We start from the raw sequence: 13,707 nt of genomic DNA on the forward strand, positions 1-13,707 counted from the left end.
GACAGCTTTTGATTGTCTTGCCGTGAGTTACCAAGTTGTGTGTGATATGGTTTGCTACAGGTACACAAAGTCTTTCAACATCCAGGACCTGGTGCTGCCACCACCAGTGCTAGCACCTACTGCTCTGCATGGTAGCTGGCAAAAAGGAAGAGAAAATTGTACGTCCCACCCGTAAGTCAAAAAACAATCATGCATGTCCATATAACAATACCATCTTATCTGTCCTAATCTGCTTTAAAAGGTTGCACTGCCATGTTACTGGTCTTCCAGCCCATTAAAAGGAAATGAAAAAGGTGGGGGCAGAGTCACACAAAGCTGCTGGAACCTAGGAGAGAGTGGCCATGGAGGGTGACAGGTGTAAGGGCAATATACAGTCAACTGTTACACATGAAACGTGTTCTGTGTGCAAAAGCAAGAAGACATATAACTTATGTGTCATTTTTTATTCCGACCTGGCAAGGCACTTCTTGCTGCTTCCGCCATGTGTCAGGCTAGTGCTGCACAGTCAGTGATAGGTCTTTTCCATTGTTGAGTTACTGCTAGTTAAAATCACGAGGATCTCTTGCTCCTCAGCAAAAACGTGCACACACCACCTTAAAAACCAAATACTTCTGTGAGCCACTGAACTAGGACAGCCTTGTTTGATATGGATATATAGCTAATTGCACTAGGGGTTTCAAATAGATTTTGCAGCTTTTTAGATGGGGGAGGATTCACAACTGTCTTGCTCCTGGGAAGACTTTCTTGTGTGTAATAATGTTTAATTTTTAGACAGCTAGGCATCATGCTCCTGTGCACTGATGTTAATTTTTCTTCTATCCAGATACATCTTGTAATTATTTAACCACTGCCTTTTTATCAAAATTTGGTTGATACTTGCCTATGGATTCAAAACAGAATCTCTGTATTGTGTATGCACATTCTCTATGTTTGCATAAACATTTCTTATAAAGGAAAACAGGCCTACCAACTAACTATATTGTATGTGTGTTTTCTGCTGTAGCAGTTGCAGGATCATGAAGAGGCAAACCAGAGTTACATGATAATGCATGGTATCATAGTTTACATGGTAACAGGATTTGCTATATGAAACCTATCTACTTTTCACACCACTCTCTTCTTCATGCTGCTATAAATGATTTTCCTGTTGCAGTTCAAAGGCTGTAGATCATTGCTACATGGCAATAGCAAATTTCATTGTGAAATTTATGTAGACAAATCAGTATTACAAGCACATATGAAACTGGAGGGAGGTCATTCCCAAACATAGCATACAAGGGCCAGATTTTAGAAGTACTAGAGCTCATGGCAGGGGTTGGACTAGTTGATCCTTAAAGGTCACTCCCAACCTAAACTGTTCTATGATTCTATGATAAGCAGAGGCTGTGGACTGATGTGTTGAGCAGTACTGTTTTGTCAGTATCTAAAAGCTCCTAGAAAAAGAGGGTACAGCTTTTTAATATGAAGAGTTATATGGAAACAATGGTTGTTTTACCAGTCCACTTCTGACTCCCCTCCTAGATCAATGAGTATGTCTCACAAACAGAATCTCCTGTCTGCTTCTGACTTTATCATGTTTTTTACTAACATACAAGTATGCCTGGGCAAATATAGGAGATGTGCTACTTCAGATCTCGTTTGACAAATGAGTAACACCATCAAGTGCCGCCTTCTAACTTTAAGCTCCTGTTTGGACAAAGTGGAAATGCCCATAGGGCATTGAGCTACCACCTGGACTCTTATCCCTCTGCATTTCCCTGGGATGAGGACAGAGCTCTGAGAACAATAGGCAGAAAGACATTTCTAGCAGCCTCAAATCTTTAAGTGCTCCTTGTGCATTCTGAGTCCAGAAGGGAAATCATGGTCAGGCAGATGTGAGACAGTGCTCCTACCCAGTGGTACCCTCCCGATTTTCTCTTTACCACAGGAGAGGTGGGAAAAGGGCCTTAGTTGTTGAAAAGGAGAAGGATGTGGGTAGAAATGGAGAGGTCTGGGAGAGGCAAAGTCACAGGTGTTGATTAAGTTCTTTGAGCTGGGATGTGGAGAGATATTTGAGGGTTGGTAACTAAAGGAGAAGAAATGCATTTGGGAAAAAAAGTGGATGGGAAGCCGAGCGTGCAGAAAGCCTGATTAGTGGTAGGTGGCAGGGAGGGAGTTTGGTATCATTGGGAGTTCCTATGCAGGACTCTCAGCCCGATGAGGATCCTTCTTACCCAAGAGTATCCAGTTTTCCAGGTTGGGTTATAGTTGTATTAGTGCTTTTTATTCCCTCTGGAATGGGAAGGCTCTTTTCTTGCCACAAAACTCTTAGTTTTGCAGTCTCCTGCCAGCAGGTGACAGCATTTCCTGAAATTTAGCAAACTAAGCAGAAACTCACGTCTACTTAAAGACATTTCCCATCATCTTTGTATCTTTTTAATGTTTTTTTCCCCTAAAAAATTATTTTTGATTCCTTTCCACCTGATGAAGAAGAAAACTTGAGAATAGGCTTCTAGAGTAAAGAGTTCTTTCAGGAGGAAAATACAACAGGCTGACTTCAATCAAGAGGTCTTCTGCACGCTGCTAGCTGTGGAACAGAACACAGCCTCTCCTACTTCACTCAGCAGCAGCATGTCAGGCAAGTCTGAAGGCTTTTCTGGCGGGAGCTAGCACTACAAACTCTCCAAGCAATTGACCTTTGATTAGGCAATGTCCTGGGTTGAGGTGACACATACCCCCAGGTTGCAGGAGCATGAGGGGCTTGTTGCACATCCATCCAGCAGAACCTCTGGCTGTGGGAGCAACCGTCTAAAGGTCCTGGCAGTCTTAACGGGGAGAATGACATGTATTTTGGTACTGAGAATAATCTACCAGGCAAAGAGCATTCAAGGTGCAAGACAGTACCAGGTATTTTTTCCCACTCCCCACCTTGTTCCAGACAGGCTTGCTCAGGAGATCTCTCAGCCCTTCCTTGGCAGCATTTACACTGCCAATAAGCTCTGAAGCAAAATCCTCACATTTGGTACCAATTATCATTCTCCCTAACTAGCCCAGAGCCCCACACAGCTGGTCTGTTCTTCCTCACATGTGGGGTTTTGGGGCACTGCCATTTTCTCAATGCTCTTTCTTTCAGGGAGCTGGCAGAGCTGCTTCTTGCAGAGAGACAGCTTGTAAGTGCTAAGGTTGCCCTGACCTGGCTGCTCAGGCCTTTACCGAGTGGTCTTTTCTCCGCCAGTGCTCTTTCTGCCCTCCTTCCTCCCCCTTCCGTGCACAAGAAGGTCTTCCATGCGGTCTAATGATCTTTCTGTGACCCGTTGAGCCTTCCTCCCTGCCTGCCTGCCGCTGGCGTGGCCTGCCCCTGCCTGCCCTGCTGCCTGAGTGCTCCAGGGCTGCAGGTGCTCAAACACCAGCAGAAGAGCTGGAATGTGCAAACGGGGAGCAGTTCAGTTTTTTCCCTGCCGGTTCCCTTTCATGTGTGCCAAACCAGCGTACGCTGCTGTTTTTCTTGAGCCTGACAGCCACTTTCAGCCAAGTGATATTGCTGAGAATCCGGCTGCTTATTCCCTCAGCTGAATACCCCAGAAAGCCATGGCCCTGAGGCCTCTTGGCCTGCAACCCGAGAGGGTTTGCCTCTTAGAGCATGAATAATTAAAAAGGTTCACAGATTTCTTTCTGTCTGGAAACTGGTCATAAATCGGGGCTTGTCCAGGGACTGCAAAAACCTGATCCTGGTGTTCTTGAAAGGAGAAGAACCTGTTTTTGTCTTTTAACAGGGGAGCTGTTCGTATCTTTTCGGTATGGGCTGATTGGTGTTTGTCTTCACTTGCCAAAGTCTCCGTGTTTGGAATTTCTTTGTGCTCTCCAATTATTTAAAACTGGATGTCTGCAGCAATGTTAGATTCATTCTATGCATCAAGTACACATATGCATGCATACACTCTCTTGCCTACTATATGCATGTCCTTTGACATTTTCCAGTTAAAATGTTTTTCTTGCTATCAGTTACATTAACCAGGAAAGCTTAATTTTGAAGGGCCTTATTTCTCTGAAATTCTTCTGTAGATTCTTCCTTCACATGATTCTGAGGCACAACAATGATGATGATAAATAATGTCAGATTTTTGTCTCAGTATAAACTTCTCCTGTGTACTTGGCCAGCAAAAGCAAATAAATAAGCTGGGCAGGCATTTTTGTTTTGATTTCAGCAAAGCTGAAATAAGGTATTCTTAAATGTTGTTTGCTAAGGGAAATGGAAATAAGCCAGATTGAAACAGGAATGGCTATGGCTATCTGTGTGATCTTAGCCTGTTTAATCGAACTAGTTTAAAATGGTAGTTTGAGCTAAATCGCTGAGTGCTGCCTCCTGCATGCCGGGAGCTGCAGGAGCCTTGTGGATGTTTTTGTTTTCCCTTTTCTTGGCACCAGTGGGGTTGCACCAGCTGGATATACTTACAAATAAATAGAGGGGCAGGAACAAAGCTATGGATTTACTCTGCAAGTAAGTAGAAGAGAGATAATGTGTTGGCTGTGTGCTCCAGTATTTTAAATCTGAGCTTTGACCCCATAAAAATGCTGCATCTCTGCTATATGATTGATTATTACAAGAAGGCAACGTCTGGAGCCAGTAACAAGCTAAATCAATGTTTCTTGCTTGCATATGCAGTAATAACACAAAACAGTCTTCTGCTGCAATTATTTTCTCTAGATACAACGTGTGTAATTTAGAGCAGACAGTACAGTAACAAAGATGAGTTATTGATTATTGCAGTATATCTCATGGAATGGTGAATGCTCTGTAGTGGGAAGGTGTGTGCATGTATAAAACAATTGCACTTTGTACCTAGATAGAATTCTTCAACCAAGAAAATTGGAGTACCTTGCAAGCACCTGGTATGTATTAGTTGCTGGAGTAGGTGCTGGTAGTAAATACACTGTTGTTTCAGTTTCACTCATCGGATTCCCAGAAATAGTGAAGCAATCTTCAAAATGACATTAGAAGTTTGCAACAACTTAGGAGTATTGTCAAGTGTATTCACAGTTTCTATTTCTACTAAATTTGCAAATCTATCATGCTGTTTATATTAATTCCTGTCAGGACCTGAGATATCTTAGCATGTGACATGATTTGACTTCCTTTTTGGTAGCTGTAATGTAAGGAATTTTATTTTTCTATCTAGCTAACAAAGCAAAATACAACTCTTCTGATGTAGGCTGTGGAAATTCTTTATATGTTTTTTAGTTAGTTTAGAAGAGCTTGTGATTGATAGTGTAGAGAATGGAGTGGGAGGGGGGAAGAGAGAAAATATAATAAAATTACTGAAAATAATAAATGGGTTTAGCAATCATAAGATAAAGTAATTCAAATATTTGAACATTAAAACTTTATAAGCCATTTCAAATATGAAGGGCATCTAAACTGACTACTTGTCCTTTTGTCTTTCTTCTTGCTTTGTGCAGTAAGAGGTGATTTTCACTTACAGAATTTCTGACTCGATAATTCAAGATTACTTTTGGAGTGAATTCTTAAATATGAGCTATAAATCCATGAGGATAAGGGTCACAGTGGAGGGAGTAATATAACCTTATCTATTGTACACTCATTCTTGCTACATAAATCATTACTGTAACAAAGAGATAATTATATTCTAGAAGAGTAACAAGCAACTTTAAATATTCCCTCTTAGTTTTAACAGCAGAATTCAGATGCAGTCTGCTTTCTGATGCTTAATAAATTCAGGATCATGCCTGAGCATCGACTCATAGTAGCCACATGATGGCAATATTGCTAATCTTTAACTGTATTAGTTTAACCAACTTGCTAGCTCTGTTTTTGAGTCAGAATAAGGTATGTAATTCTACTAGAATACTGAAGTTCTCTGTTTTTTAGAGGAAATCTTTCTTTCATGATTTGACTTTATATACATGATACCCATTGCATATTTGGCCCATATTTACATCCCTGACTCTAGGGGAAGAAAGCAAACAGTGGTAGCACTTGATCTGTGTGACACGATGTAGTGATGAATGTGCTGTACGATGCATGTGGATGATGCGAGGCTTTGGAAACATACATTAGCCATACAGTGGGATAGTAACAAAAAGAGGAAAGGAAGTATGAAACAAGGATGTTTTCTCTGTAACTGAGGACACTGAATTTTTTACAGTCCCTCATTTCTGATAAGCCCTGTGGAGCAATTACTTTATGAACTGTGTCATAACCATATTTTTGTTCTCTGTGTTAAAGAATGTGCAACGGTTGGTATGTACCCCATCAGCTGCCTGGCTGGGGGAGACCTCTGCAACCCTGCATAGCCCACTGCAGGGTCAGGGCTTGCTTCAGACTGTTCACAAATGACTGCTAAACACAAGTGCCTTTAGAGTCCCCAGCACGAATAAGGGCAATGTGGAAAGGCTAATGGCAGAGTCTTCAGAGGAGGGTTGGGAAAAAAACCAGAAGACACCTGTGGGCAGGGAAAGAGAGGCTCTTGCATGAATGGAGGCATGCCCGAGAGAGCATACCAGAACAGAGAGCTGATTACTGAAGAAAGGGGGATAGAGAAAGGCACATCAAGCCAGTAGTGGTAACAGTGGGGTGGGTGACAGCAGCAGGGATAAGTGGAGGTAAACTTGGTTCTGCACAGAAAACCATGACACCGAAATCAAACCGCTTTATGAGGCGCTTTGTGGGTCCCAGCTCAACACAGGCAGGTTTTTAACAGGCAGGAGGAGAAAATGCTACTTTCTCCCTTTTTTCTTTTTTTCTTGTTCTTTTTTCCCTTTTATGAGCTGCAGTGGAACCTGTAAAAGGATTGTCCCTGGTGAGAACCAAACAATTTCTGAAATGGTACAGCTATAAAACAGGAGAACAGGATCTGGCACCAGTGAAAGAGCTCAGCCAAGTTTAAGCAAGATCTTCATTAATGTCCTTAGATTCTCGAAGTGATAAATATGGACGAGTTTTGGTGGAGACTGGAGGAAAAATGTGTTCTTTTAGCCAAAGTAACTATCATCTTGACAAACATTTTGCTGGATTGTTATTTGAATGAATATTTAATGTAAAACATGCAACCTGCTCTAATAAGAGCACATTCATAATTTCTAGCATGCTAGTCCTGTCCAACATTCACTTGGCTTTGCTCTGGGTAAGGGATACCTTAAGAAGGGAATGTTGGACTGCAGCTATACTTGGCTGAAGCACACAGTACAACATGAACAGCTGTGGAAGCCAGATTTACTGCAATAAGTGAGGCTGCTAAAATCCTGACATTACTTTGATTTTTTTTTTTAATGAAAAAGTCCAATATAGAGTTTATGACTTTTCATACAGTTATTTATTTTAGGAATAAGAGATCTGCCAAACACAGCAGGTAGTTAATACCCAATTCAGACTGCACTTAAATAGGAAAGGAGCTAATGGCTACATCCTTTGGGACTCTGATTAACCTATAGGGAGCTGTAGGTGGCTTTTTCCACATGCATTCCAATGAAACTTGAGTTGGAGTTGGCTGCCATTGAATATCTATTGAAGTTTAAATCAGATGTAGCAGATAATTCAGCTCATCCTCTGCTGAAATACTCCTTTCCTTTGTACATGGAAGACAGGCTCGCTGTAGATGGCATTGAGCTGGGATACAGATTCAATCCCTGCCTCAGTCCCGGACTTGGGGTGTGTTAGCCCCACTCAGAAGTAAGTGTCGTGGTGCTCTGCCACCAGCTGGTGTCTGATCTGCACATGGGTGCTGGGTGTGAACTACAGCTTTTGAGCATAGTTGTCTGTGAGTGTCCCACACCAGGCAGCAGTTGTTTGTGCCCAGCACCAGAGGCCCTGTGTTAGGCCCCAGCTGTCAACAGTCAGCTCTGGCATCTCAGGCTGATGTGGGGGGTTATAGGGTTCAGTCACAAACCTGCTTCATTCTGCACCACAAGGGGCTGGGGCAGGTGTCATAGGTTAGTGCTGAACAGGCTGAGCACTTTTTAAAACCTTTCTAGTGAACTTACCAGTGTTCATTTAACTCTCCCCTTTGCTCAGTGCTCATCATAAAAAAGCAGGGATAACAATCCTTGCATCCCTCCTGAGGGTGCTCTGAGGCTGAATTTATTAGTGCTTGTGAGACTGCCAGTGGTGTGGGCCGCATAAATATCCCTGTAGATACCACAGCACAGGATAATACCTTCCATATTCCAGGTATCTCATAGGATTTCCTGGGGGTAATGAGTTAAATGCTGACAGTGCAGACATTGTGTACAAATGTAGCAGCCATTAGGCATTTATTAATATAATGCAATAGTCATCAGGGCTCTAGATGCTAAACCTCTTATTGGGTAGGACACTAGACCTATTTGCTACTGATGTGACAACCCGTTCAACAGGGCTTCTTAGGAGCTTTTCTAATCTAAGAAAGAACACTGTTCAGTTCTTATCACAGGAGCTGATTATTTTGTTTCTACTCTATTGGACCCAATCAGCAAGATTTTTAATTCCTTGTCTATCCATTATAATAGTAGTTATAACTGTCACAGAGATGGGCTGAATGAGTTTGGCAAAGTTTTAGGTCCCCTGATGCACAGAAGTCTTTCAAAGACCACACACAAATCCAGATATAAGGGTGCAGTAACAGTAAGGTTCAGACATATTATCAAGAAGTTTAAGCTATATTCTGTATTTTGCAGATCTTTATTTATAAAGAGACAGAGAGAGAACGCTACCCATGGTGTAAAAATGTTATGAGTATTAACTTGTCTGTCTTTGATGTCTCGAACCATCAGAAGAGAGGATATTTGTAAAGAGCATGTGACAAACTTTTTACCCAGGCTTCCTTCAGAAACATCATATCTGCTTATTCTGAGTTTTGTTCTTTAAGAAAAGCTACAATCTGTCCAGTTCACTCTTCAGCAACTAGATTAAATCTTCAACTGGTCACTGCTCATTTGCACTCTGTTAAAATGCAGCGCTGATTAATCCACATTTTTTTGAATAATGTTTTCTGCCCCAAAACACCCTCAATATCTGACTTTAAATGTTGCTTCTTTCAAGCTTCTTTTTACCCAACCAGCACTGCTTGCCTGCTGTTGTTACAGTGTTTAGCATGTAGATGTAGAATGGGTGCTTCACTGGTGAGGAATAAGATATCAATTTACAAAAGCCAATAAATCCATAATTTTTTGTCTTTAAAGAGTTTATTATCTACTTAATGATGTGATAACAATAATGAACCATTAAATGGGAAAATGAGTACAAATTATCTAGGGAATGGAAGAATTAAGATACAGATGAATATGGAGCTTCATAGTATATTTTTCTTAAAATTGACTGTTATTCAATAATATTTTAAAATGCAGTAGCAACTTCCTGCAAGCATGGATTCAACCACATGATTTTATCTAGGTCATACATTTTCAACATTTACAATTTGATATGTGGTTGTCAACCATAAATAAAGGAACAATACTAGTATTAACCCTGGTGATGTCTGACTGCTAAAGATGGATCAAAAATAATAGTTAGTATGTGAAATGAGTTTGCAGCCAGAACATTAAAAAGCTGTACAAACAACACAGACCTATTGTCAAATGAGCGGTGAAAGAATGTGGAGAGGAGCTAGGGAAGTCAGGAAGGAACTAACTGCAAACTGACTTTTTAAATTCATTTTCTTCTGCTTGTCTTTGGTGACCTATGTTTGGTATTTCCCTTACATTATCTGATTATAAGTTTGTGTGCTAAAATTAATAGGGCTTTTTTGGTGCTCTGTTTAGTAGCTAGTGTCTGAAAGATGCAGAAACATGAGCTTCATTCTTTGTCTCTGAACAGTGTGTGAGATGACCCTATAACATCACAGAGACTCTAAAGGTTGAAACTCAGTTACTTATTTAGGAAGAGTGAATGGTTTATTTCAGACACACTCTAGGCATAAAGGTTTTGGAATCACAGAATCATCTAGGTTGGAAAAGACCTTGAAGATCATCTAGTCCAATGACTGTACAATGTATAGGCTGATATTCAGTATTTATAACATACTTGTTACTATGAATATATCTATATTAGGAGTCTCAGTCAGTGCATATTCATCTTGCTTACAAAGGAGTCAAAAGCCCAGAGGGGGGTTGGAGGATGGTTAAATATAGCAACTGAACAGCTTGCCGAGATGTTGCCTGGGACTGAAAGGGACGGGTTTTTTCCCTTCCTCTCAGGAAATTATGAAGCTCACTAAGGAGAAAACAAAGAATGCAGGTGACCAAGACACATCTTCAAAATCTGTTGCAGAAGGAATAGAGGAAACTTTAGACAGGACTGAGGAAAGAGAAGCAGACCTTGCAGCAGATTGGGTCAACAGAAGTTGCTACAGGACTGGTCATGTTGAGAGAAAGCCTGAGCTGTATGCCTAGAGGCTGTAAGACCTCCAGGGGAAGAGAGGGCTAATGTGAAACATCTTGTGTCCATGAAGTGTGAGCTTCTCTAATGACCAGTATTCTCCCATTTCGGCCTTTGAAGCAATGAGACATTCAGAAGTTCTGTTCAAAGCCCATTTCTGGTTTTATGGGTCAGCTTGCTTGTGTCTGCCATGTAACTTCTGCGATGAGGTAGCAAACTAAAAACCAGAAGACTCCTGATTGCTTTGGGATTCTGGGATAGGATGAGTTTAAGCTGTGGGAGGAACATGAGGTGTCATGGCTGGAGTCCAGAGACTGGTGGTTGCACTGCGTACTCCAGCGCTTCGGGTGTGCTACTGGACACAGGCTCTACATTGCAGTAACATGCCAAGAGATCCCAAATGAAGGTCAGTGACGATGCTGCCCAGACTCCAAAGGCTGGATGGTCTGAGAACTGCAACGAGCATCACTGCACAGGTAAGGTGAACAGCATTTCTGGTGTAGCATCTGTCAGGTAACAGTACCAAGAGTTACAGGTGAATGTGGATCTGGAAGTACAGTGTTTGTTATGTGTCCAAGTCACTAAATGAATGCTGGTGTATTACTGAGGATGGAAATACCTTTTCCTCACTCCCACTTCTCTGCTGCTGGCAACTTATATAACTATAGCTGCAAAGTGATGATTTTCCCTCATTGTAGAGGAAGCAAATACCAGTTCTGTAAAACTATAGGAAACACTAACAATTGTAAAGCTGACTCACTGAGCTGACAGTTCTCAGTGAAAGGAAAATATTTTGCTACACTGTCATAGTTTCCAGGCTGTTCCTCTTCAACTTCCTTTCAAGAGAGGGGACTTAAGATGATCTAACTTTGCATTCATGATGTAACCCAAATCTGATATATCTTTATCTGATCTTTACAGTATAAGTGATTCTGTAAACAAAACATTGAAATAAGGTTATTTACTGTGTTCTGTTCAAAAATATGTATTAAAAATAGGAAGCTGAGTGTTAAAATAAACATTAACTGTTAAAATAAAACTTTCAAACAATCTGAATAAATTTAAGCAACTTAAACAAATGTTCTTGATTAACGCCCAATATAAGTGAGGGCTCCTACTTGTTGTCTTGGAGATTGCTTCAGTGTTGGTAATATTACCCTTAAGTAATGCATCTACAAAGAGAATGGGAAAGTATTTATGCAGTTAAAGGTTTACATGAATCATTACAGTACTTCCCTTCTATATTATGCTTGTGATGACAGTGTTCTTTAGACTTCTCAGAGCAAGCCGACTGTTCAGATTAACAGTATAAAAGTAGATTATAAAGTTGTCTTTTTTGTGAAATAGTCTAGACTGCAGCAACACAAAGAATGGTGATGCTTCTTTCACAAACACAGATTTAGTGTAAGAACGGGGATTTTACATCACACGAGTTTGAAGAAATGAAAAGACCTTGAAGTTATGTTCCAACAACTACTTTTTGGTCCCTTCTTTCTTTCTGTACTCAGGTTCTTGTAGTTGACTTCAGCCATGCTGAGTAAGTAAGTGGAAGTTTCCATCACCTGTCTGAATATTTCTTTTAACTTTTGTTCTTGTGTGGTCCCATTTTTCTGTTATTAACTAGATCAGACCAAATCCTCAGCAAAACTGTGGCAACGTCTTTGACCAATAACCTGTCAAATACCTCTCAACTCCCTTCTGTGAAATCTACTTTGTTGAATTTCTTACTGTGAAAATGTGTGCTGTGTTTGTGTCCAGCCCTATCCATGCTCAGTAAGTATTTCACCTTACTTATGGTAGTTAGATGCAAATGTGATGTCAACTAGTCAGTGATGGTTACAAGAAAATATCTGAGCTGCTCCCCTCAGATTAGAACTAGAGGACTGGATAGTTTGTATGTTGTCATGATGATACATTTTTCTAAAGGATATTTAGAATGATGACTCTGATCAGTTCTTTCATTTTTTTCATTTTATTTCCCAGTTTTGAGCAGTTGACAAAGATATTGTTGTATTCTATTTCTCTACCTTGTCAGTGGTATCTTAGAAACCTGGTGAAAATTTTTTGCCACTGTGGTGGGTTGACCCTGACTGGATGCCAGGTGCCCACCAAGCTGCTCTATCATGCCCCTCCTCAGCTGGACATGGGAGAGAAAATATAACGAAAGGCTCGTGTGTTGAGATAAGGACAAGGAGATCACTCACCAGTTACCATCACAGGCAAAACAGACTCGACTTGGGGAAATTAGTTTATTGCCAATCAAATCAGAGTAGGGTAATTAGAAGTAAAACCAAATCTTAAAACACCTTCCCCCCAACCCTCCCTTCTTCCTGGGCTCAACTTCACTCCCAATTTCTCTACCTCCTCCCATCAAGCGGTGCAGGGGGATTGGGAATGGTAGGTTGCAGTCAGTTCATCACACATTGTCTCTGCCACTCCTTCCTCCTCACACTCTTCCCCTGCTCCATCATGGGGTCCCTCCCACAGGAGACAGTCCTCCACAAACTTCTCCAACATGAGTCCTTCCTGCAGGCTAAAGTTATTCATGAACTGCTCCAGTGTGGGTCCCTTCCACAGAGTCACAGGTCCTGCCAGCAAATCTGCTCCTGCACAGTCACAGCCTCCTTCAGGCACATCCACCTGCTCCGGTGTGGGGTCCTTCACAGATATCTGCTCCACCAGTGACCTCCATGGGTGCAGGGGCACAGCCTGCCTCACCACACTCTTCACCATGGGCTGCAGGAGAACCTCTGCTCTGGTGCCTGGAGCACCTCCTCCCCCTCCTCCTTCACTGACCTCAGTGTCTGCAGAGTTGTTTCTCTCACATGTTCTCACTCCTCTCTTCTGATTGCTGTTGCGCAGCAGTGGTTTTTTTCCCTTCTTAAACATGTTATCACAGAGGCGCTACCACCGTTGCTGATGGGCTCAGCCTTGGCCAGCGATGGGTCCATCTTGGAGCCCACTGTCATTGGCTCTATTGGACACAGAGGAAGCTTCTAGCAGCTTCTCACAGAAGCCACCCCTGTAGCCCCCCTGCTACTAAAACTTTGCCATGCAAACCCAATACAGCCACTTTCTTTTCAGATGTATATTGGTAGCATTCAGTAGTGGCTGGGGGCAGCGGGGTCTCCATTTACAAAGATTTTGGGTTTGAAACTGTTTTGGAACTTTTTAAAGTGTTTTCTTTGAGTTTTTTGATTCTTTGAGTTTTTCTTTACTTGTTTTTCTCTTCCTCCATCTTTAATTTCCACTAGGCATAGTGTGTGATGAACAGAAATTGTATACTGACTAGCAGCTTTCATATTTGTTGCAATTAGAATAAGAAGAAACATCTAGAGAACTCTGCACTGTGATGTGTG

The sequence above is a fragment of the Strix uralensis genome, chromosome 2 (assembly GCF_047716275.1).
Source record: "Strix uralensis isolate ZFMK-TIS-50842 chromosome 2, bStrUra1, whole genome shotgun sequence".
Taxonomy (NCBI): Eukaryota; Metazoa; Chordata; class Aves; order Strigiformes; family Strigidae; genus Strix; species Strix uralensis.